General features: G+C 44.0%; 1 pseudogene; it reads right to left on the minus strand.

The window, feature by feature from the left end:
• Window positions 1–884: 884 nt before the first annotated feature.
• LOC142201700 (U6 spliceosomal RNA) lies at window positions 885–963 on the minus strand (annotated as a pseudogene).
• Between the last annotated feature and the right edge of the window lie 23,783 nt (window positions 964–24,746).

Genomic DNA, 24,746 nt, shown 5'->3' on the forward strand with positions numbered 1-24,746 from the left:
CCTTAATTAAATGAATTTCCCCCTTATTTTATGCCCCTGATGCCCACTGACATAAATACTGTGCCCCTAATGACCCCATATATAAATTATACTCCTATTGTCCCTTATATAATAACCTCTCTCCCTTGTATTCATAATGTCCCCTAATAGCCCTTATTTAAGTGACCCCTCTTATGTTCACAATGCCTCCTTATATAATTGACCCCCATCATCATAATGCCCCCCTAATAAATGCTCCCTTATAGTTATATTTGCCCCTTCTAACTACTCCCTCATACTATTAAAACACCCCAAATGTGCTAAACAAAAACAAACAAAAAAGTTATTCTCTCCAACCTGCAATCCTTTGATGAATGGAGCCATCACCTACACTTTTTGGCCCTATGCTCTATGTGCGGAATCCATGCATAGGACATTTGCGTCTCGGCATTGTGTGTAGACACTGATCTAGTTAAAAGTAAAGCTTGTATTAATGACGGTCCCGAGGAGGGCGCCATAGAGTCAGTGGGCCCGGGGCAGCCACTCCCTTTGCCCTCCTTCTACCTACGCCACTGGTAATGTTTCATTTCCCGTGGAATGACACTCAGGAAAACTGCGCAGTTGCTGATGGTTCCCCTCACCATACAGTAGGGGCATCACCTAACCACTGGGATACCGTTCTAACAAATGTAGCAAATAACGCCTTTTAAGGTTGTTCACATTGACATCATAGGTTCCGGATGTTTTAGGCTAGGGCTACACAATGACAGAAATCGTGCAAATAAAACAGTAGTGCAACTAAGGGCGGGTTCACGTCTGCGCCTGGTCTCCGCTTTAGCCAATCCAGCAGGTTTTCGTCTTCTGCCCTGAGAAACTGGACAGGGGACGGAAACCCGGCGGTCAGTTTTCATCCTTGCTCAGGGGCCATGCTAATCGTTCTCTGTATTGTTCCAGTTTTAGCATATGTGCTGGATAACCAAGCACAAGTTTTCAAACCCATTCACTTGAATGGGTTTGCTAAGTGACCACCCGTGTCCGTCTTCTGCCTGTTTGCCATGAAACGTTTTTTTTTTTTAACTGGAAACAAAATCCTGCATGTCTGACTTTGTGTCTCGTAAAAAAAAAATCGATCTCACGTGGACAGACAGTAGTCGTGCGGTCACTTTGCAAACCCATTCAAGTGAATGGGTTTGAAAACTAACCGCCGGGTATCCGTCCCCTGTCCAGTTTCTCGGGGTAGAAGACAGAAACTGGCTGGATTGGCTAAAGCGGAGACCGGGCGCAGATGTGAACCCGCCCTTACTGCCGCAACACTTTGAGCAATAATTTGGCTGTAAAAACATTCAAGTCATAGATATATTGAATGTGACTGCAACTCACATGAGACATCTAATGGAGTCTATGGTAAAATAATTGCATGCAAACCAAACTGAACGCATGCCATTAGTGATCAAACCCCCTGGGGTTCAAGACTCCTAGGGCGCTGAATGAATGCAACAAGTAAAAAGAACTAAAAATTCAAGTAACCCTCTTTCCCAATAATACATATAAGAGTTCTATATCACATGTGAAACACATACACATTAGGTATCCCTGTGTCCAAAAGTGCCATAAAACACGTCCTATGCATCCCCGTACATGGAATTTATGGGTGTCAGAATCCGGCAAAGTTTTAGATTTTTGTTAAGGGGTTAAAATGTATATCAAACATTATAAATTTGGTATCCCCAGAATCGTACTAAACTATAGAATATAGGTGACATGTCAATTTGGCTGCAGAGTGAACGCCATAAAAACGAATCCCGTAAGAAAGTCGCACAAAGGCAGATTTTCTCCAATTCCACCCCATTCTGAAGTTTTTCCATCTTCCCAGTACATTGTACGGAATAATAAATGGTACTATTATGAAGAACAATTTGTCCTGCAGACGTTAAGCACTATACAGCTCTGTGAACTGAAAAATAAATTGAAAAATGTCACTGTCAGGAAGAAGTTAAATGCCACTAGCACTATACACCATGTTATATATGAAGACCTATGCCGGATTGCTACTACCTTGCAGAATCAGAAATTTTGCATGATCAAAACTGCAGAGAGGTTTCCTAAAGGTAACAGTTTATCTGTGTGAGTCAGTATGGCCATATGGCGGAGCGGAGTATTTATTATCTGTACGTATGGTTGTTTTACCAGCTGGATTTTCTAAGGTTCTAGCACTAGGCTGTTATTGTAAAATCTCACCCCCCTTTCGTGAGCTAAAGGCAAGAGAATATTTGATAGTGAGCTAGAATGTGCTCGGATATCACTAGTGAATATTGTATACTGGGAGCTAATCAGACATTTGTGAAAATTGGCATAAAACACTGGTGGGAATTGAATGAACTGCTCACCTAACACTTGCCGTAGTGTCTTCACAACCCGCTGTGCATTACATCACATCCCTCCACACGCCACATGTATTCTCAGAATGAAGAGATTGGAATCTTTGACACATTCAGGTGTCTTGCTCAGGGATTTAACTTTCATATATACACACAAGGAGCAATACAGCATAATACAATGCAAGTGCATGGACAGCAATTCCATAAATTAACTTTTTGTTTTGTTTTTAGTGGGATTACATCCTTTAGGCTACATACATATGAAAGCCAAATAGGAAAGAAAATAGGAATGGATGATAAATGTTTATCACCCGTTCCCTACATGGATTCAAAAATTTCAATGAATGAGCCCAGACCACAAATGGACATGAATAAGACTTGTCCTGAGTTTGGCTTCCAGCTCACAGCCCCCCACACAGACTCATGAGATTTATTTTGCTTACGTATATAGCGCCATCATATTCCACAGCACTTTACAGATATTGCCAGTGACTGTCCCATAGAGGGCTCACAATTTAAGTTCCTTATCAGTATGTCTTTGGAGTGTTGAAAGAAACCCACACAAACATGGGGAGAACATACAAACTCCTTGCAGACCCCAGTGCTGCATATACGATTGTGTGTATGGGGCCATAGAAAATAGGTCAATAGGCTGTAATCTACATTATGTTTTATAGATAGGTTCCTAGAAGCCCTGACAGTGTTCTACACTATGTTTTATAGATAGGTTCCTAGGAGCCCTGACAGTGTTCTACACTATGTTTTATAGATAAGTTCCTAGGAGCCCTGACAGTGTTCTACACTATGTATTATAGATAGGTTACTAGGAGCCCTGACAGTATTCTACACTATGTTTTATAGATAGGTTCCTAGGAGCCCTGACAGTGCTCTACACTATGTTTTATAGATATGTTCCTAGGAGTCCTGACCGTATTCTACACTATGTTTTATAGATAGGTTCCTAGGAGCCCTGACAGTGTTCTACACTATGTTTTATAGATAGGTTCCTAGGAGCCCTGACAGTGTTCTACACTATGTTTTATAGATAGGTTCCTAGGAGCCCTGACAGTGTTCTACACTATGTTTTATAGATAAGTTCCTAGGAGCCCTGACACTATTCTACACTATGTTTTATAGATAGATTCCTAGGAGCCCTGACAGTGTTCTACACTATGTTTTATAGATAGGTTCCTAGGAGCCCTGACAGTGTTCTACACTATGTTTTATAGATAGGTTCCTAGGAGCCCAGACAGTATTCTACACTATGTTTTATAGATATGTTCCTAGGAGTCCTGACCGTATTCTACACTATGTTTTATAGATAAATTCCTAGGAGCCCTGACAGTGCTCTACACTATGTTTTATAGATAGGTTCCTAGAAGCCCTGACAGTGTTCTACATTATGTTTTAAAGATAGGTTCCTAGGAGCCCTGACAGTGTTCTACACTATGTTTTATAGATATGTTCCTAGGAGTCCCGACCGTATTCTACACTATGTTTTATAGATAGGTTCCTAGGAGTCCTGACTGTATTCTACACTATGTTTTATAGATAGGTTCCTAGGAGCCCTGACAGTGTTATACACTATGTTTTATAGATAGGTTCCTAGGAGCCCTGACAGTGTTCTACACTATGTTTTATAGATAGGTTCCTAGGAGCCTTGACAGTGTTCTACACTGTTTTATAGATAAGTTCCTAGGAACCCTGACAGTATTCTACACTATGTTTTATAGATAGATTCCTAGGAGCCCTGACAGTGCTCTACACTATGTTTTATAGATAGGTTCCTAGAAGCTCTGACAGTGTTCTACACTATGTTTTATAGATAGGTTCCTAGGAGCCCTGACAGTGTTCTACACTATGTTTTATAGATATGTTCCTAGGAGTCCTGACCGTATTCTACACTATGTTTTATAGATAGATTCCTAGGAGCCCTGACAGTATTCTACACTATGTTTTATAGATAGGTTCCTAGAAGCCCTGACAGTGTTCTACACTATGTTTTATAGATAGGTTCCCAGGAGCCCTGACAGTGCTCTACACTATGTTTTATAGATATGTTCCTAGGAGTCCTGACCGTATTCTACACTATGTTTTATAGATAGGTTCCTAGGAGCCCTGACAGTGTTCTACACTATGTTTTATAGATAGGTTCCTAGGAGCCCTGACAGTGTTCTACACTATGTTTTATAGATAGGTTCCTAGGAGCCCTGACAGTGTTCTACATTATGTTTTATAGATATGTTCCTAGGAGTCCCGACCGTATTCTACACTATGTTTTATAGATAGGTTCCTAGGAGTCCTGACTGTATTCTACACTATGTTTTATAGATAGGTTCCTAGGAGCCCTGACAGTGTTATACACTATGTTTTATAGATAGGTTCCTAGGAGCCCTGACAGTGTTCTACACTATGTTTTATAGATAGGTTTCTAGGAGCCCTGACAGTGTTCTACACTGTTTTATAGATAAGTTCCTAGGAACCCTGACAGTATTCTACACTATGTTTTATAGATAGATTCCTAGGAGCCCTGACAGTGCTCTACACTATGTTTTATAGATAGGTTCCTAGAAGCTCTGACAGTGTTCTACACTATGTTTTATAGATAGGTTCCTAGGAGCCCTGACAGTGTTCTACACTATGTTTTATAGATATGTTCCTAGGAGTCCTGACCGTATTCTACACTATGTTTTATAGATAGATTCCTAGGAGCCCTGACAGTGTTATACGCTATGTTTTATAGATAGGTTCCTAGGAGCCCTGACAGTGTTCTACACTATGTTTTTTTAGATAGATCCCTAGGAGCCCTGACAGTATTCTACACTATGTTTTATAGATAGGTCCCTAGGAGCCCTGACAGTGTTCTACACTATGTTTTATAGATAGGTTCCCAGGAGCCCTGACAGTGTTCTACACTATGTTTTATAGATAGGTTCCTAGGAGTCCTGACAGTGTTCTACACTATGTTTTACAGATAGGTTCATAGGAAACATGACAGTGATCTATACTATGTTTTATAGATTGATTCCTAGGGGCTCTAAGAGCATTCTACACTATGTTTTGTAGCTCGACCTTAGGGGGCCCTAAGCACTGTCATAACTATAGGGGTCGCAGTGGTTACAGCTGAGACTAGTCTTTTAAGCCAGGGGGGTCCATAGACCTACCTGACCATGTTAAAGATGATTAATCTACTTTTTAATTTCTTCTGATAACAGTCTGTGTATAGTAAATGTATTTTTCCAGCACTGTGGACCACAGGAATGAGACAAATGATAAGAATATTTATGAAACAAAGATATTCAGTGTCAGATAGACAAAGGCAGCAGATGGTCAGTGTGTGGTCAAGGAGGGATTCTGTGGAGGAGGCTGTGGCATAAAAGTGGTATGTGGGGGCAGCAACAGGGGATAGAAATGATCTGAAGCCTATATACACAGACATGTTGTGAACAAGTCTTCATGGCAGTTTGAGAATGGTCGGGTCAGATTCGGCTGACAGCACTGACATGGGCCTGACAGTGTAATGACATTGTGACAATAGGTTTGCCCATGGGACCATTGGTGTCCCAATCACAGGCCTCAACAGTGATCCCTGGCACATGATGTCACCAGGAGAGTACTAGATGCTGTGAGGAGGCCCATAAGAGGTAACTGAAGGCAAGTATGAATTTTTTATTTTGTTTTTTTCACTTCCCCTGGGCCTTCACCTATTATACTCTGGTGAAGAGACCCTTCCAGTATAAAGCAACAGCCATTTTAGTATGCCCAAGATGCATCTACATTTGTTTTATTTAAAAAAAAAAAAATGGAATATTTGGGTCAAACTGATTTGGTTCGCCCTTCTCTAAAACCAACATCCAATAATGAGGATGGATGATGAGAAAAATGTCTAGACTTGAGTTAGGGTTCATTCACATGGATTGCCACCAGAATCCGCGCAGTAAAAAAGCCTCCCTATAGAATTTTATGGGGAGGCTTTTTTACCGTGCGGATTCTGGTGCCAATTCTGCGCAGAATTCATGTGGGTTCCGCGTGGAGTCGCACCAGAATCCGCACCATTTTACTCCATGTGAAAGGATCCTTACAATAACACATCAGCCTCCAGGTAACAGTCTTAGGCTAGGTTCACATCTGTGAGGGAGTCTCTGTACGATTTTTTTCTCTCCACTGATTTCAGTATAAAATTGTCTGACTCCATTACAATCTGCGGGGTCTCCATCGGCAAATCTGAACGCTATTGTGAACCTAGTGTAAGTTTGATAGAAACCCGTGATATATCTATGATAGGTGACTTCCAGAGTATAGAACAATGGAGCGGCACTCAGTTGACAGCCGTTCCATTTACTTTTGCAATGATGTATCAGCTGCACGTCTCATAGAAGTAGCACTGTCACTCTCACAGTCATGAGCACTATACCAAGACCCTTGGAGTGCCTACTAATCTGAAGTGGAGAGCCATAGGGACAACATGTACCCTATTTAACCACACATGGAATAAGAATGTGACCTATTCACTTGAAACCTGTGACATCACATTTTTCTTATGCAGCTCATGTATACATTGAACTTTAACAGGCAGACTTGTTATTCTCTTCAATGAGCCACACCTCAGACCCTGGCTGTTTTTAATAGCCTTGAAATCTCAGCTATTTCCAAATGGGGCCTATTATAGAGGATTGTGAGATTAGATGTACAGTAGATTAGAAATCTAATTTATCAGCTGGCAACGTATAAGTTAATATATTGTCCCCTCTCTGCACAGGGGGCCATTGAGCGAGCACAAAGAAACATGTGCTAATCCTAACATATGCTTGCAATATATATCCTTGACTCCGAATTCACTCACAGCTACTCTGTAAGTGCTATACATTATAGCGGTGACAGTCTGCTACAATAAGGCGGCATTTTACTTTATTCACGTAGGTTACGGCCAAGTGAAATTTTGTTTGAACTTTTGCTTTTTTTGAGACAGATACCTTGGCCATGAGTCTAATGATAAACACTCGGAGCTCAGTATTCCCTCCTTACACTTTAGCTGATAGGAATCTCATTTTTGTTTGGTTGGGAAAGAATCCAAAACACACTGGCCACCCGGCTCAGACTGGGGCTGAAATATGGAAGAGCCCATCATATCAGTTTTCTTTTCAGATTCCATAGAAAGATCATACGCCAGGGTTCCTTTGTTAATGTTTCTGTCTTAAAGATCCCAATTAACACGGGCACATACAGGAGAGGGGGCACATAGGTTTTTATTGTAATACTAGCCTCTGCCTGTGACTCCGTCTGCAGGTTGTTGGCGTTGATGATCCGCCTATATTCAGAAAATTGCTGCCGTCAATGGTTTGCCTGCTTCGGCCTTTTGGCAGCTCTTAAGCTGTTCTGCTGGTGAAGTTGTTCCTTGCACCGTGCCTGTGATTGTTCTGTTATCTCAGCAGCTCGCTGGGACGCCATATAATGAGCGTGTTGTTGGTGTTTATGATCCACCTGCTCCAGCGTTTCGACAGCTGTCAAGCTGACCTGTTGCTGAACGTGTTCCTCATGCTGTGCCGAGGATTGTTCCAGCATCTCAGCAGCTCGCTGGGGCACCATATAATGAGCGTGTTGTTGCCAGAGCACCCATTTCCTATTGTCATTACCACCCAGCACAGCCCCCTAACCATGATAGACAGGTATCATACATATAACAGGGGCTTTTGTGGAAATGGCCACACTGAGGTGCGCTGAACAGCTAATTTGCAAATGGGTTAAAAGTAGAACTGAGCGAATAGTGAAATATTCGAGATTCAATATTCGTTTCGAGTAGAGCCTCAATATTCGACTACTCGATCGAATATCGAATCTCATTATAGTCTATGGGGAACCACTATTAGACTAAAGGAAAGTCACCAAGTCCACGAGTAGCAGGAGGAAAGTGTTTAGGAGGAGCGCTGTGCAGTTAAAGCGCACGGACCCTATTATAGTCTATGGGGTCTGTGCGCTTTAACTGCACAACGCTTGCAGTTGTGCTGATAAAAAGTAAGCTCCCTTGTACCCGCAAGCTGCCAGCTCTCCCGACTAGCAAAGACGAGCTTGCGGCAAATCAACGCTGGTTCTGCTGCAGGCTCGTCCTTGCTAGTCGGGAAAGCTGGCAGCTTGCTGTTAAGAGGGAGCTGACTTTTTTGTCATAGGCATGAATTGACCAGCGTTGATTGGCCAGTGTACAGCATTCGGCCAATCAACGCTGGCTCTGCCGGAGGCTCGTCTGTGAGGAGGCGGAGTCTAAAATCGGACCACAATGGAGACTGCTGTGGTCCGATTTTTTTGAATAAATAGTTTACTTTTCCATTTATCAAATTGAGTTACTGTTTACAGTCTATGGAGAGGGGAGGGGGGAGGAGGCTGCAGGAAAAGGAACAAAAACAACTGCAGCTCCTTCTCCCCCCTCCATAGACTTCTGTATGTGAACTTGATATGGTGAATGATACTTTGTAAACAAAAAGTCAGAGTTAAAGTGAAGGTACACTGTAACAACAACTTATTTCTGGGTTTTAGAAAGCTGGGTGATGACTAAAATAGTTGTAATTGAAGCTTGTAAGTCATGCAATCATCTAATTCTCTATTTAAATGTTCATTTCTACATTGGGAGAACATTTTACCAGATACAATGAAGGTCGGCAGATTGTAAACTCCAGCTAATGGGACATTACATCTTCTGTCTACACTGTAAACACTATAGGGTCCGCATATTAGTCCAGTACTAGATGTTTCATGGTAATAATACCTTTGTATTACATGCCAGCAGCTGAAGCAACACAAGTAACAGAGGGGTTAATACGCTGTATACTTACCAGTAAATTGCCGTTATTTCCTCATTGCAGGCAGCTTGTAAAGTTCTGCCAGAGTTCTTACTTTGAGTTGATCCATATAATTACATTATCCGTCTGTTGCTGGGAGGAGAGTTATAGCCATAAAGTGCAGATATACAGTATCTAGAAGAGAACGGTGTTATAGATATACACAACTAATACACTGATATACTATCTATCCTAAATGTCTATCTATCTATCTATCTATCTATCTATCTATCTATCTATCTATCTATCTATCCATCCACCATCTATCTATCCATCCATCCATCCACCTATCTGTCTATCTATCTATCTATCTATCTATCTATCTATCTATCTATCTAATACAGATCTATTGGTCTATCTATCTGTCTATTCCCCCATCTGACCATATTGTACAGCATATGCATCAATCGTTCTCTATCTATCTATCTATCTATCTATCTATCTATCTATCTATCTATCTGCCTATTTCATATACATATATCAGTATTACTAGCTAACTATCCATGTCATATCTATTTATTGATCAATCTAATTATATATCTACATACCCATCCATCTGTACATGTTATACGGTATGCATATTTCCAATTTTACCCTATCTATCTATCTATCTATCTATCTATCTATCTATCTATCTATCTATCTATCTCTTTATCTATCCAATTGCCTATTTTTTTTATAAATGGATTGATTTTACTATCTATCTTTCTATTCATCTATCAATCTTTTTATTAATATGTCTACTTATCTATCCATTTATCTACCTATGTCATTTACACATATCAGTCTATTTGTCAATCTATATATCCATCTTATATACATGTATAAATCTTACTGTTTATCAATCTTACTAGCTACATATCTGTCTCATATATATCTATTTATTGATCAATTAATCTATCTGTCTATCCATCCATCTTGCACTCTATCTATCTATCTATCTATCTATCTATCTATCTATCTATCTATCTATCTATCTATCTATCTATCTATCTATCTCCTATCTATCTACAGTATCTATCTATCTATCTATCTATCTATCTATCTATCTATCTATCTATCTATCTATCTATCTATCTATCTATCTATCTATCGGTATCTATCTATTCCAGAGCCTGTAGTGCATGAAATCGATTGTCAGAAAGTCTAAAATATTCTAAAATTAGGCACTTCATAAAATTAGCATTTTTTAGGGAGGAAATAATCCTACTAATATTATAAATGTGAACGTTTGGATGTTTGTTAGTCAATCATGCAAAAACGGCTAAACGGATTTGAATGAAATTCGGCACATAGATAGACTGTAACCTCGATAAACACATAGGCTACTTTTTATCCCAGTAAATGACATGGTTTCCCGTCTGTTATGAATTTATATTCATATACTACAGTGCCTACAAGTAGTATTCAACCCCCTGCAGATTTAGCAGGTTTACACATTCTGAATTAACTTGGCATTGTGACATTTGGACTGTAGATCAGCCTGGAAGTGTGAAATGCTCTGCAGCAAAAAAGAATGTTATTTCTTTGTTTATTTTTTTAAAAAAATTGTGAAAAGTTTATTCAGAGGGTCATTTATTATTCAACCCCTCAAACCACCAGAATTCTGTTTGGTTCCCCTAAAGTATTAAGAAGTAGTTCAGGCACAAAGAACAATGAGCTTCACATGTTTGGATTAATTATCTCTTTTTCCAGCCTTTTCTGACTATTTAAGACCCTCCCCAAACTTGTGAACAGCACTCATACATGGTCAACATGGGAAAGACAAAAGGAGCATTCCAAGGCCATCAGAGACAAGATCGTGGAGGGTCACAAGGCTGGCAAGGGGTACAAAACCCTTTCCAAGGAGTTGGGCCTACCTGTCTCCACTGTTGGGAGCATCATCCGGAAGTGGCAGGCTTATGGAACTACTGTTAGCCTTCCACGGCCTGGACAGCCTTTGAAAGTTTCCTCCCGTGCCGAGGCCAGGCTTGTCCGAAGAGTCAAGGCTAACCCAAGGACAACAAGGAAGGAGCTCCGGGAAGATCTCATGGCAGTGGGGACATTGGTTTCAGTCAATACCATAAGTAACGTACTCCACCGCAATGGTCTCCGTTCCAGACGAGCCCGTAAGGTACCTTTACTTTCAAAGCGTCATGTCAAGGCTCGTCTACAGTTTGCTCATGATCACTTGGAGGACTCTGAGACAGACTGGTTCAAGGTTCTCTGGTCTGATGAGACCAAGATCGAGATCTTTGGTGCCAACCACACACGTGATGTTTGGAGACTGGATGGCACTGCATACGACCCCAAGAATACCATCCCTACAGTCAAGCATGGTGGTGGCAGCATCATGCTGTGGGGCTGCTTCTCAGCCAAGGGGCCTGGCCATCTGGTCCGCATCCATGGGAAGATGGATAGCACGGCCTACCTGGAGATTTTGGCCAAGAACCTCCGCTCCTCCATCAAGGATCTTAAGATGGGTCGTCATTTCATCTTCCAACAAGACAACGACCCAAAGCACACAGCCAAGAAAACCAAGGCATGGTTCAAGAGGGAAAAAATCAAGGTGTTGCAGTGGCCTAGTCAGTCTCTGGACCTTAACCCAATTGAAAACTTGTGGAAGGAGCTCAAGATTAAAGTCCACATGAGACACCCAAAGAACCTAGATAACTTGGAGAAGATCTGCATGGAGGAGTGGGCCAAGATAACTCCAGAGACCTGTGCCAGCCTGATCAGGTCTTATAAAAGACGATTATTAGCTGTAATTGCAAACAAGGGTTATTCCACAAAATATTAAACCTAGGGGTTGAATAATAATTGATCCACACTTTTATGTTTAAAATTTATTAAAATTTAACTGAGCAACATAACTTTTTGGTTTGTAAGATTTATGCATCTGTTAATAAATCCTGCTCTTGTTTGAAGTTTGAAGGCTCTAACTTATTTGCATCTTATCAAACCTGCTAAATCGGCAGGGGGTTGAATACTACTTGTAGGCACTGTATATTACACTGCTGCTGCTGCAGCTTATCTCAGTGGTTTGTCTACACACATTTGCATATTATCTGATCTGCTCCAGTGCTAAAAAACCGACATGGGCAAACCCCTTTAATTCAAATTGGCAGTTTATCAATTTTAAACATGCCTGGAAAAAGAAAATCTAATTTGTCGCAAACAAGGAGAGCTATGAAGGAGCCAGAAGTCACAGAGTTCTCCTCAAGCAGAGCTGAGGGGGATCATCGACGCCAACAACACATACATTATATGGCGTTGCAGTGAGCTGCTGAGATGCCGGAACAATTACAGGCACGGTGCGAAGAACAACTTCAGTGCCAGGCCAGCTTGAGAGTTGCCGAAACGCCAGAGCATGCCGATCATCAACGCCAACAACACGCTCATTATATGGCGTCTCCACGAGCTGCTGAGATGCCGCAACAATCACGAGCACAGCGCGAGGAACCAATTCAGTACCAGGCCAGCTTGACAGTTGCCGAAGCACCGGAGCATGCTGGTCATCAACGCCAACAACACGCTCATTATATGGCGTCCCAGCGAGCTGCTGAGATTCTGGAACAATCACAGGCATGGTGCGAGGAACAACTTCAGCAGCAGAACAGCTTAAAAGCTGCCAAAACACCGAAACAGGCAAACCATCGATGGCAGTAATTTGCTGAATATAGGTGGATCATCCACTCCATCAACCCACAGGCGAGATCATGGACAGAGGCTAGTAAATAAGAAGTTAACTCCCATACGTCACCTTTACTGCATGATCTCTTCCCAAATGTGGCGATTTACATATACTTCCTGCCAGACTATTTTAGTAAATGAGAATATTTTAATAGAGACCATAAAAGTGATATGTTATCAACCCCAATCTACACCCTATTGCCAAAATCAGTGTTGATTGGCCGAATGCTGTACACTGTATGGCATTCGGCCAAATCAACGCTGTTCAATGCATTCCTATGGGAAAAAGTCAGCTCCCGCATTATTAGTGGCGTAATACAGGGACTTGGACGTGTTAGATGCCCCTAGGCATGCTTCCCCTGCTGTCCCAGTTGCAATCCAGAGGTGTTGTCATCATTTGCTGAGGTGTCCCTCCTGAGTCGAATAGTGGTTTCCCCTGAAACAAAGCTTTTTTCCCCATAGACTATAATTCTATATTCGTTCGAATAGTCGAATATTGAGGGGCTATTCGAAACGAATATTGAATATTTCACTGTTCGCTCAGCTATAATCACAATGCATTCTCAATATTCTAGCCAATGTCTGGCCTGTAAGAGATCATTTTTCATGGACCTTTGAAGAGGAAAGTGACTTTCTGTAGACTTTGCTGTTGATATTGCTAGAACTCCTCTGTTGGGCTCAAAATGAAAACATGATATAACGCCACCCAAGGAAGAAAGGAGTGTTGAGAAGAAAGATGTAGTCACTCCAAAATGGAGAATAATAGAAAAGAAAGAAGATCCTGGAGAAGGATGTAGCCACTGGGTGAAGGAGACCTCACCACCTGAGAAGGAGCCAAGTACCAAACCTTCTTTTATGATGGGGCTACAAAAGTGTTGGACAAGAATTGCTGGATATCTGAAAAATGACAAAGATACCATATTAAAGAGAGGCTGAAATGATGGGGTTATTGCTGGCCAAGACAATACCCAAGTCCAGAAAACCAATAAAAGAAAAGCTTCTAATGAGACATCTGGAGAGACAGGACAAGAGAGTTTGCAGGTCCAGTCCAGAAAAAGAACAAGAACTGGACATCAAAAATCACTTATGAGATCAAGTGAAAGCAACTACTCTCGTGAGAAGTCACCAGAGGGTCCTACTGCGTCAAAGGAAAGATCCAAGACGGAGACCACAACATCTAAGAGGAGAAGCACAGAAGGACAAGAGGAAAGGAAACGAAAGAGATCCGAGACAGAGAACAGCTCCGGAGGTATAAAGGATGAAGAACAATCTAGACCCAGTAAGAAGGTGAAAGCAGAAACTGAAGCTCATGGACCATCTGGGCAGGTAACTTGTGAGACCACAGCGGACCCTGATACATCCACAGTGCCCTTAACCATGGATAAATTCATTTTCCATCATGTCCTAGGAGAAGGAGGTTTCGGAAAGGTGATGCTAGCAACAGATTCTATCCAAGAAGAACGCATTGCTGTTAAAATCATGAGGAAAAGAATTCTGCTAGAATACAAGGTAGCACCTGCGGAGGGCCGCATCCTACAAATGACCAATGAGAGCAGATTCCTGGTGCATGGCTATGGTGCCTTTCATACCACAAACTATGCATGTTATATCATGGAGCTGGTCAGCAGAGGCACTCTTCAAGATCTACTAAAAGACTACTTATGGATGGACCACAATACCATCAGTTTTATTGCAAAAGAAAAAGTAGACAACACTGCGCTGTATAGTGTAGTAAGTAGATACAGTGAGTGGCAAACCTATTAATTAGTTGCTCTCACCTGGGCGGGTTGTGAGGGATCACAACCACCATAGAAGTGTTGGAACCGTTTGTTAGGGGGTTCCTCCCTGAGGGTAGTGTGAGCTGCAACGTCCAATCATCAGTGGTGTAGAGACATAATACCAAGGACCATCAACAAGGACTGCGCTTTACCCATAGAACTTTCGATTAACTGCATACAAGTTTATTAAGGTTCACACACGACGCGTTTCGGGTCACGTGACCCTTTATCAAGTGTATACGAACTGTCGTCATTCTGGAAGGTCTGGTCCCCTAGCAGAAGATCCCTGAACCTGTATCATGGGGGCAGAGGAGGAACCTCAGTCTCCAGCTCATTCATCTTCAGGGTGCTGATGTCTAGGATGACCCCACTCTTGTCAGGTGCAAGCCATTATAGGACACATGACAAGTCACATATGTCCATGTAGGTGGTCACTTTTGTAAACCCTCGACCGTCATGACCTCCAGATGGTGCAGTTAATCAAAAGTTCTATGGGTAAAGCGCAGTCCTTGTTGATGGTCCTTGCTATCAGTTTTATTGCAGCAGAGATGGTTTGCGGGATCCACTTCTTACACTCTAAAGGGATCATACACCAAGAACTGAAAACTGACAATGTCCTGCTGACAAGAGAAGGGCACATAAGGATTGCAGATTTTGGACTTGCCCTTGTTCAGGGGTGGGCAATTCATTTTCCCATGGGGCCACATGAGAAATTGTAATGGTTCTAGAGGGCCATGTGCGCCGCGACAAATTTAGTTCCACCCACTTCTACGCTGACTCCGCCCATTCTCAATAATCTTTCCATGTGCCCCCACAAAGTATAATCGTCCTACAGTCACCCTAACATTATACCCCCCCCACATTATAATGTTTCCCTCCAAATGTCCCACAATATTAAGTCCCTCTCCTGGTGCCCCAGTATAAGCTAGCAGAAACTAGAGGGGACATTAAACTGGGGCTACTGGAGGGGGACATTAAACTGGGGGCAACTAGAAGCAGACATGTCCCCCTCCAGCTATCCCCCTCCCCATGGTTTAATATCCTCCTCCAGCTGCTCCAGTTTAATGTCCCCCTCCATGTGCACTCAATTTACCTGCTCCCCTACATCTGCCCCTAGTTCCCCCCTCTTGCTTACACATGCTGTCTCTTCTCTCTTTATCATCCAGCAGCCTCCATTGCCGGCAGCTTGCAGCAAGCACACAGTCCCGTGTGGCTCTACCCACTAACGAGTCATAGCCTATCCTGGTGATAGGCTGTGATGACATCATCTCAGGTCCTTGAACGAACATCCACAAGCTATGCAGGCCAGACAGAAGCAGTCAGGGCTGGATGTGCCAGGTCTGCCCTTGTTGATGTCTTTGATGAAACAACATCCACAGACTTTGATGGGACTCCAGGTTATGCCGCACCAGAATTGTTCCTTGGCAATCCCTACAGTGCTGCAGCCGACTGGTTTGCGTTTGGGGTCATAATGCTCACCATGGTCACCGGAGTATGCCCGTTCTATGCAAATACAGTTAAACAAGAGGAAAAAATGGTTCTGGAATATGAGCCAAAATATGAAGCCTTTCACCCTGACACTGAGGACTTGCTCACAAGACTCCTATGTAAAGAGCAGTCTGGTAGATTAGGAGTTCACGGGGACATACATAAACACCCCTATTTCTCTGCAATTCAATGGGGTGACCTAGAAGAAGGAAAAGCGCCATCACCAATCCGGCTGAGCGATGATCCGACTGATTCACAGGTGACAAAGCAGATTCCTGAGCCCTGCAGTGAAAATAGGAAAGAGCCGATACAGGACAACCTGCAAGAGTTCTTTGAAGAATTCCCTTTTGTTTGCTCAGCGTGGTCCAGCAGCTACCACAAAGCGCCCATGGACTAAACCGCTTCTACTGTGACCATAACTGAGATCCCAGCCCAGTTCTCATCTACCGGGAATACCATTTACACTGCTGCAAGAAACACCGCAAGACCATAAGACTTTCCTCTGTCTCCTCGCATATGATGTGCCCTCATTTCAGCCTCTGGATGTCGAAAGGAGCCTTTCACCGCACATGACTTTATGTATCGGATTTGACTTAACCACTGGATGTGACCTTATTACCGAATGTGACCTCATCACCGAATGTGACCTCATTACCGAATGTGACTTTATTACCAGATGTGACCTTATTACCAAATGTGACCTTATTACGGGATGTGACCTTATTACTGAATGTGACCTTATTACCGAATGTGACCTTATTACTGGATGTGACCTTATTACCGAATGTGACCTTATTACTGGATGTGACCTTATTACCGAATGTGACCTTATTACTGGATGTGACCTTATTACCGGATGTGACCTTATTACTGGATGTGACCTTATTACCGGATGTGACCTTATTACTGAATGTGACCTTATTACCGGATGTGACCTTATTACCGAATGTGACCTTATTACCGAATGTGACCTTATTACTGAATGTGACCTTATTACCGGATGTGACCTCATCACCGGATGTGACCTTAGTACCGAATGTGACCTTATTACTGGATGTGACCTTATTACTGGATGTGACCTTATTACCGGATGTGACCTTATTACTGGATGTGACCTTATTACTGGATGTGACCTTATTACCGGATGTGACCTCATCACCGGATGTGACCTTATTACCGAATGTGACCTTATTACTGGATGTGACCTTATTACCGAATGTGACCTTATTACTGGATGTGACCTTATTACCGGATGTGACCTTATTACTGGATGTGACCTTATTACCGAATGTGACCTTATTACTGGATGTGACCTTATTACCGAATGTGACCTTATTACTGGATGTGACCTTATTACCGGATGTGACCTTATTACTGGATGTGACCTTATTACCGGATGTGACCTTATTACTGAATGTGACCTTATTACCGGATGTGACCTTATTACCGAATGTGACCTTATTACCGAATGTGACCTTATTACCGGATGTGACCTCATCACCGGATGTGACCTTAGTACCGAATGTGACCTTATTACTGGATGTGACCTTATTACCGGATGTGACTTTATTACTGAATGTGACCTTATTACCGGATGTGACCTTATTACTGAATGTGACCTTATTACCAGATGTGACCTCATCACCGGATGTGACCTTATTACCGAATGTGACCTTATTACTGGATATGACCTTATTACCGGATGTGACCTTATTACTGAATGTGACCTTATTACCGGATGTGACCTTACTACCGGATGTGACCTTATTACCGGATGTGACCTTATTACTGAATGTGACCTTATTACCGAATGTGACCTTATTACCGGAGGTGACCTCATTTCAGCCATTGGATGTCGAAAGGAACCTTTCACAGCACATGACTTTATGTATCGGATTTGACTTAATCACTCAATGTGACCTTATTACTGAATGTGACCTTATTATCGAATGTGACCTTATTATCGAATGTGACCTTATTACTGAATGTGACCTCATCTCCGGATGTGACTTTATTACCAGATGTGACCTTATTACCGAATGTGGCCTTATTACCGGATGTGACCTTATTACCGATTGTGACCTTATTACCGATTGTGACCTTATTACCGGATGTGACCTTAACCATTGGATGTGACATTAACCTTTTACCTATCGGACACGACTCTACTATCAGATTCCATAGCCTTCTGATACCGCCCTGTGTTCTGTCCCTGCCGATGCAGCTGAAGAAGATCCAAGCCGCCCTATATTCCACCATTTTGTTCACTTTAGCTGTCAATAAAGATCGGCCTGCCGCCAGTCAGATGTGTTTCTTTATAATGATTTTTGGAAAGTTTACAAAACTATTTTACATTCAGGGTATTCTGCTATTCACCCATATGTCTTATAATGTGTAAGATGTCCACCATTCTGTGTGATGTTGTACGGTGGCTGGGATTTTTACTGTCTGGGCGGGGAAGGTATTTTATTGTTTACTGGTCTCGTTGGAGGCCAATATTTTTATGTGGGCTGGATGAAGAGGGGGGAAACTTGCAGTGCATATCCCACCCCTGGGGCCTCCACCAGGGTTAGCCTATTTGAGCCCTATGGCAGGGCAGGGAGCTATAGATTTCTTGCCCTGCCATATGCTTAGATGCACTAGAAGTCGGGGTCCGAAGCAGGCAGAACAATGGCAGCACCTGCACCGTTCGAGTTTTCCTCCGCGGACTTTCTGTTACAATTCTATCTATGGGGAAACCACCACATTTCCATAGATATAATTGACACACTGTGATTTCGGTTTTGGAAATTGAGGTGTGTACACACTGCTGTTTTTACCACAAAGTGGGCATGGGATTTGCTTGAATCCCATTCACTTTGCCTGTACTGTAAAACGCCGCAATTTTTTTCCCGCTGCATTTCAGTGGCAGGAAAATCGCGGTGTAGGCCCCACTTTGTAGAAATGCAGCTTTTTTTTGTTGCAGATTTTGCAGCGTTTTTTGAGCCAAAGCCAGGAGTGGATTGAACAGAGGGGAGAAGTATAAGAACTTCCCATATATTTCCCATTCCTTTTGTAACATTTTTGGCTTTGGCTCAAAAATTTGCAAGAAAATCTGCAATAAAAAGAGCTGCGTTTCTGCAAGGCTGAAGCCGACTGATACAAAATGTCACATCTCAAAGATGTCAGACACATCAAGTGCGCAGGAAAGTTGTAATGACAATATGTAATAGCCGAGCATCACAAGGCTTGTACCCAGAATATGACATGGAGCGCCAAACGCTATTTCACTTGTCCTGACGTCATCAGGTTCGGCCAAAAGCTAAAAAAAGAGCAGGAGCCTTTTTTGAGTCATATCATGAGAGACGCCGCAGCAGAGACCCCGGACACGTCTGTAATATCAGCTTAGATAGATACAGAGGATGTTTTTGCAACTTTTTAACCCTTTAAGGACGCGGGGTAGTTTCTGTGTTAATATGTGACTTTTTTCATATTTTACTCTTCTGGCATTATTTTGGGGTACATATAATGTTTTGATTAGCTTTTTAGGGATCCATGTGGGAAAAAAAACATAATTCTATCACAATTTTTTTGCATTTTGCTATTACGTGTTGTGTTGACTCTACATTGTCCGCCGGGTCATTACGATTACGACAATACCATATTTATATTTTTTTATTATGTTTTACCAATTTTACAAATAAAACGTCACTTTTTCAAAATGAGCGATTTTCCTGGGGTCGCCGTATTCTGATGCCTATAACTTTTTTGCTGTTTGCTTGACAGATATGTCAGGGCTCTTTATTTGCGGGACAAGTTGTAGTTTTTATTGGTACCAATTAGAGATGAGCGAACACTAAAATGTTCGAGGTTCGAAATTCGATTCGAACAGCCGCTCAATGTTCGTGTGTTCAAATGGGTTTCGAACCCCATTATAGTCTATGGGGAACAGATACTCGTTAAGGGGGAAACCCAAATCCGTGTCTGGAGGGTCACCAAGTCCACTATGACACCCCAGGAAATGATGCCAACACCTCTGGAATGACACTGGGACAGCAGGGGAAGCATGTCTGGGGGCATCTAACACACCAAAGACCCTCTATTACCCCAACATCACAGCCTAACAACTACACACTTTACACACTCAATACCACCTCTCTGACAGTAGGAAAACACCTTGAAACATGTGTATTTGGCACTTGCAGTGAGGAGAGCTTGTCACCAGCAGTGAATTTGGCCCTTGTAGTAAGTTGAGGTTGGCACCAACATTTGTTTTGAAAATCAGGGTGGATTGAGCCTCTAACCAGCAGAGTTTGGGCAAATTCATGGTGGAGGGAGCCTCTAAAAACCCCAGTTTGGACCAATTCATGGTGGAGGGAGCCTCTAACCAGCCCAGTTTGGGCAAATTCATGGTGGAGGGAGCCTCTAAAAAACCCAGTTTGGACCAATTCATGGTGGAGGGAGCCTCTAACCAGCCCAGTTTGGGCAAATTCATGGTGGAGGGAGCCTCTAACCAGCCCAGTTTGGACCAATTAATGGTGGAGGGAGCCTCTAACCAGCCCAGTTTGGACCAATTAATGGTGGAGGGAGCCTCTAACCACCCCAGTTTGGACCAATTCATGGTGGAGGGAGCCTCTAAACAGCCAAGTTTGGACCAATTCATGGTGGAGGGAGCCTCTAAAAACCCCAGTTTGGACCAATTCATGGTGGAGGGAGCCTCTAACCAGCCCAGTTTGGGCAAATTCATGGTGGAGGGAGCCTCTAACCAGCCCAGTTTGGACCAATTAATGGTGGAGGGAGCCTCTAAACAGCCAAGTTTGGACCAATTCATGGTGGAGGGAGCCTCTAAAAACCCCAGTTTGGACCAATTCATGGTGGAGGGAGCCTCTAACCAGCCCAGTTTGGGCAAATTCATGGTGGAGGGAGCCTCTAACCAGCCCAGTTTGGACCAATTAATGGTGGAGGGAGCCTCTAAACAGCCAAGTTTTGGGAAATTCATGGTGGAGGGAGCCTCTAACCAGCCCAGTTTGGACCAATTCATGGTGGAGGGAGCCTCTAAACAGCCCAGTTTGGGCAAATTCATGGTGGAGGGAGCCTCTAAAAAACCCAGTTTGGACCAATTCATGGTGGAGGGAGCCTCTAACCAGCCCAGTTTGGACCAATTAATGGTGGAGGGAGCCTCTAAACAGCCAAGTTTGGACCAATTCATGGTGGAGGGAGCCTCTAAAAACCCCAGTTTGGACCAATTCATGGTGGAGGGAGCCTCTAACCAGCCCAGTTTGGGCAAATTCATGGTGGAGGGAGCCTCTAAACAGCCCAGTTTGGGCAAATTCATGGTGGAGGGAGCCTCTAACCAGCCCAGTTTGGACCAATTAATGGTGGAGGGAGCCTCTAACCAGCCCAGTTTGGACCAATTAATGGTGGAGGGAGCCTCTAACCACCCCAGTTTGGACCAATTCATGGTGGAGGGAGCCTCTAACCAGCCCAGTTTGGACCAATTCATGGTGGAGGGAGCCTCTAAAAAACCCAGTTTGGACCAATTCATGGTGGAGGGAGCCTCTAAACAGCCCAGTTTGGGCAAATTCATGGTGGAGGGAGCCTCTAAACAGCCCAGTTTGGACCAATTAATGGTGGAGGGAGCCTCTAAACAGCCAAGTTTTGGGAAATTCATGGTGGAGGGAGCCTCTAACCAGCCCAGTTTGGACCAATTCATGGTGGAGGGAGCCTCTAAACAGCCAAGTTTTGGGAAATTCATGGTGGAGGGAGCCTCTAACCAGCCCAGTTTGGACCAATTCATGGTGGAGGGAGCCTCTAAACAGCCCAGTTTGGGCAAATTCATGGTGGAGGGAGCCTCTAAAAAACCCAGTTTGGACCAATTCATGGTGGAGGGAGCCTCTAACCAGCCCAGTTTGGACCAATTAATGGTGGAGGGAGCCTCTAAACAGCCAAGTTTGGACCAATTCATGGTGGAGGGAGCCTCTAAAAACCCCAGTTTGGACCAATTCATGGTGGAGGGAGCCTCTAACCAGCCCAGTTTGGACCAATTAATGGTGGAGGGAGCCTCTAACCAGCCCAGTTTGGACCAATTAATGGTGGAGGGAGCCTCTAACCACCCCAGTTTGGACCAATTCATGGTGGAGGGAGCCTCTAAACAGCCAAGTTTGGACCAATTCATGGTGGAGGGAGCCTCTAAAAACCCCAGTTTGGACCAATTCATGCTGGAGGGAGCCTCTAACCAGCCCAGTTTGGGCAAATTCATGGTGGAGGGAGCCTCTAAACAGCCCAGTTTGGGCAAATTCATGGTGGAGGGAGCCTCTAACCAGCCCAGTTTGGACCAATTAATGGTGGAGGGAGCCTCTAACCAGCCCAGTTTGGACCAATTAATGGTGGAGGGAGCCTCTAACCACCCCAGTTTGGACCAATTCATGGTGGAGGGAGCCTCTAAACAGCCAAGTTTGGACCAATTCATGGTGGAGGGAGCCTCTAAAAACCCCAGTTTGGACCAATTCATGGTGGAGGGAGCCTCTAACCAGCCCAGTTTGGGCAAATTCATGGTGGAGGGAGCCTCTAAACAGGCCAGTTTGGGCACATTCATGGTGGAGGGAGCCTCTAACCAGCCCAGTTTGGACCAATTAATGGTGGAGGGAGCCTCTAAACAGCCAAGTTTTGGGAAATTCATGGTGGAGGGAGCCTCTAACCAGCCCAGTTTGGACCAATTCATGGTGGAGGGAGCCTCTAAACAGCCCAGTTTGGGCAAATTCATGGTGGAGGGAGCCTCTAAAAAACCCAGTTTGGACCAATTCATGGTGGAGGGAGCCTCTAACCAGCCCAGTTTGGACCAATTAATGGTGGAGGGAGCCTCTAAACAGCCAAGTTTGGACCAATTCATGGTGGAGGGAGCCTCTAAAAACCCCAGTTTGGACCAATTCATGGTGGAGGGAGCCTCTAACCAGCCCAGTTTGGGCAAATTCATGGTGGAGGGAGCCTCTAAACAGCCCAGTTTGGGCAAATTCATGGTGGAGGGAGCCTCTAACCAGCCCAGTTTGGACCAATTAATGGTGGAGGGAGCCTCTAACCAGCCCAGTTTGGACCAATTAATGGTGGAGGGAGCCTCTAACCAGCCCAGTTTGGACCAATTAATGGTGGAGGGAGCCTCTAACCACCCCAGTTTGGACCAATTCATGGTGGAGGGAGCCTCTAACCAGCCCAGTTTGGACCAATTCATGGTGGAGGGAGCCTCTAAAAAACCCAGTTTGGACAAATTCATGGTGGAGGGAGCCTCTAAACAGCCCAGTTTGGGCAAATTCATGGTGGAGGGAGCCTCTAAACAGCCCAGTTTGGGCAAATTCATGGTGGAGGGAGCCTCTAAAAAACCCAGTTTGGACCAATTCATGGTGGAGGGAGCCTCTAACCAGCCCAGTTTGGACCAATTAATGGTGGAGGGAGCCTCTAAACAGCCAAGTTTGGACCAATTCATGGTGGAGGGAGCCTCTAAAAACCCCAGTTTGGACCAATTCATGGTGGAGGGAGCCTCTAACCAGCCCAGTTTGGACCAATTAATGGTGGAGGGAGCCTCTAACCAGCCCAGTTTGGACCAATTAATGGTGGAGGGAGCCTCTAACCAGCCCAGTTTGGACCAATTAATGGTGGAGGGAGCCTCTAACCACCCCAGTTTGGACCAATTCATGGTGGAGGGAGCCTCTAAACAGCCAAGTTTGGACCAATTCATGGTGGAGGGAGCCTCTAAAAACCCCAGTTTGGACCAATTCATGGTGGAGGGAGCCTCTAACCAGCCCAGTTTGGGCAAATTCATGGTGGAGGGAGCCTCTAAACAGGCCAGTTTGGGCAAATTCATGGTGGAGGGAGCCTCTAACCAGCCCAGTTTGGACCAATTAATGGTGGAGGGAGCCTCTAACCAGCCCAGTTTGGACCAATTCATGGTGGAGGGAGCCTCTAAACAGCCAAGTTTGGACCAATTCATGGTGGAGGGAGCCTCTAAAAACCCCAGTTTGGACCAATTCATGGTGGAGGGAGCCTCTAACCAGCCCAGTTTGGGCAAATTCATGGTGGAGGGAGCCTCTAAACAGGCCAGTTTGGGCAAATTCATGGTGGAGGGAGCCTCTAACCAGCCCAGTTTGGACCAATTAATGGTGGAGGGAGCTTCTAAACAGCCAAGTTTTGGGAAATTCATGGTGGAGGGAGCCTCTAACCAGCCCAGTTTGGACCAATTCATGGTGGAGGGAGCCTCTAAACAGCCCAGTTTGGGCAAATTCATGGTGGAGGGAGCCTCTAAAAAACCCAGTTTGGACCAATTCATGGTGGAGGGAGCCTCTAACCAGCCCAGTTTGGACCAATTAATGGTGGAGGGAGCCTCTAAACAGCCAAGTTTGGACCAATTCATGGTGGAGGGAGCCTCTAAAAACCCCAGTTTGGACCAATTCATGGTGGAGGGAGCCTCTAACCAGCCCAGTTTGGGCAAATTCATGGTGGAGGGAGCCTCTAAACAGCCCAGTTTGGGCAAATTCATGGTGGAGGGAGCCTCTAACCAGCCCAGTTTGGACCAATTAATGGTGGAGGGAGCCTCTAACCAGCCCAGTTTGGACCAATTAATGGTGGAGGGAGCCTCTAACCAGCCCAGTTTG

The sequence above is a fragment of the Leptodactylus fuscus genome, chromosome 4 (assembly GCF_031893055.1).
Source record: "Leptodactylus fuscus isolate aLepFus1 chromosome 4, aLepFus1.hap2, whole genome shotgun sequence".
Classification (NCBI taxonomy): domain Eukaryota; kingdom Metazoa; phylum Chordata; class Amphibia; order Anura; family Leptodactylidae; genus Leptodactylus; species Leptodactylus fuscus.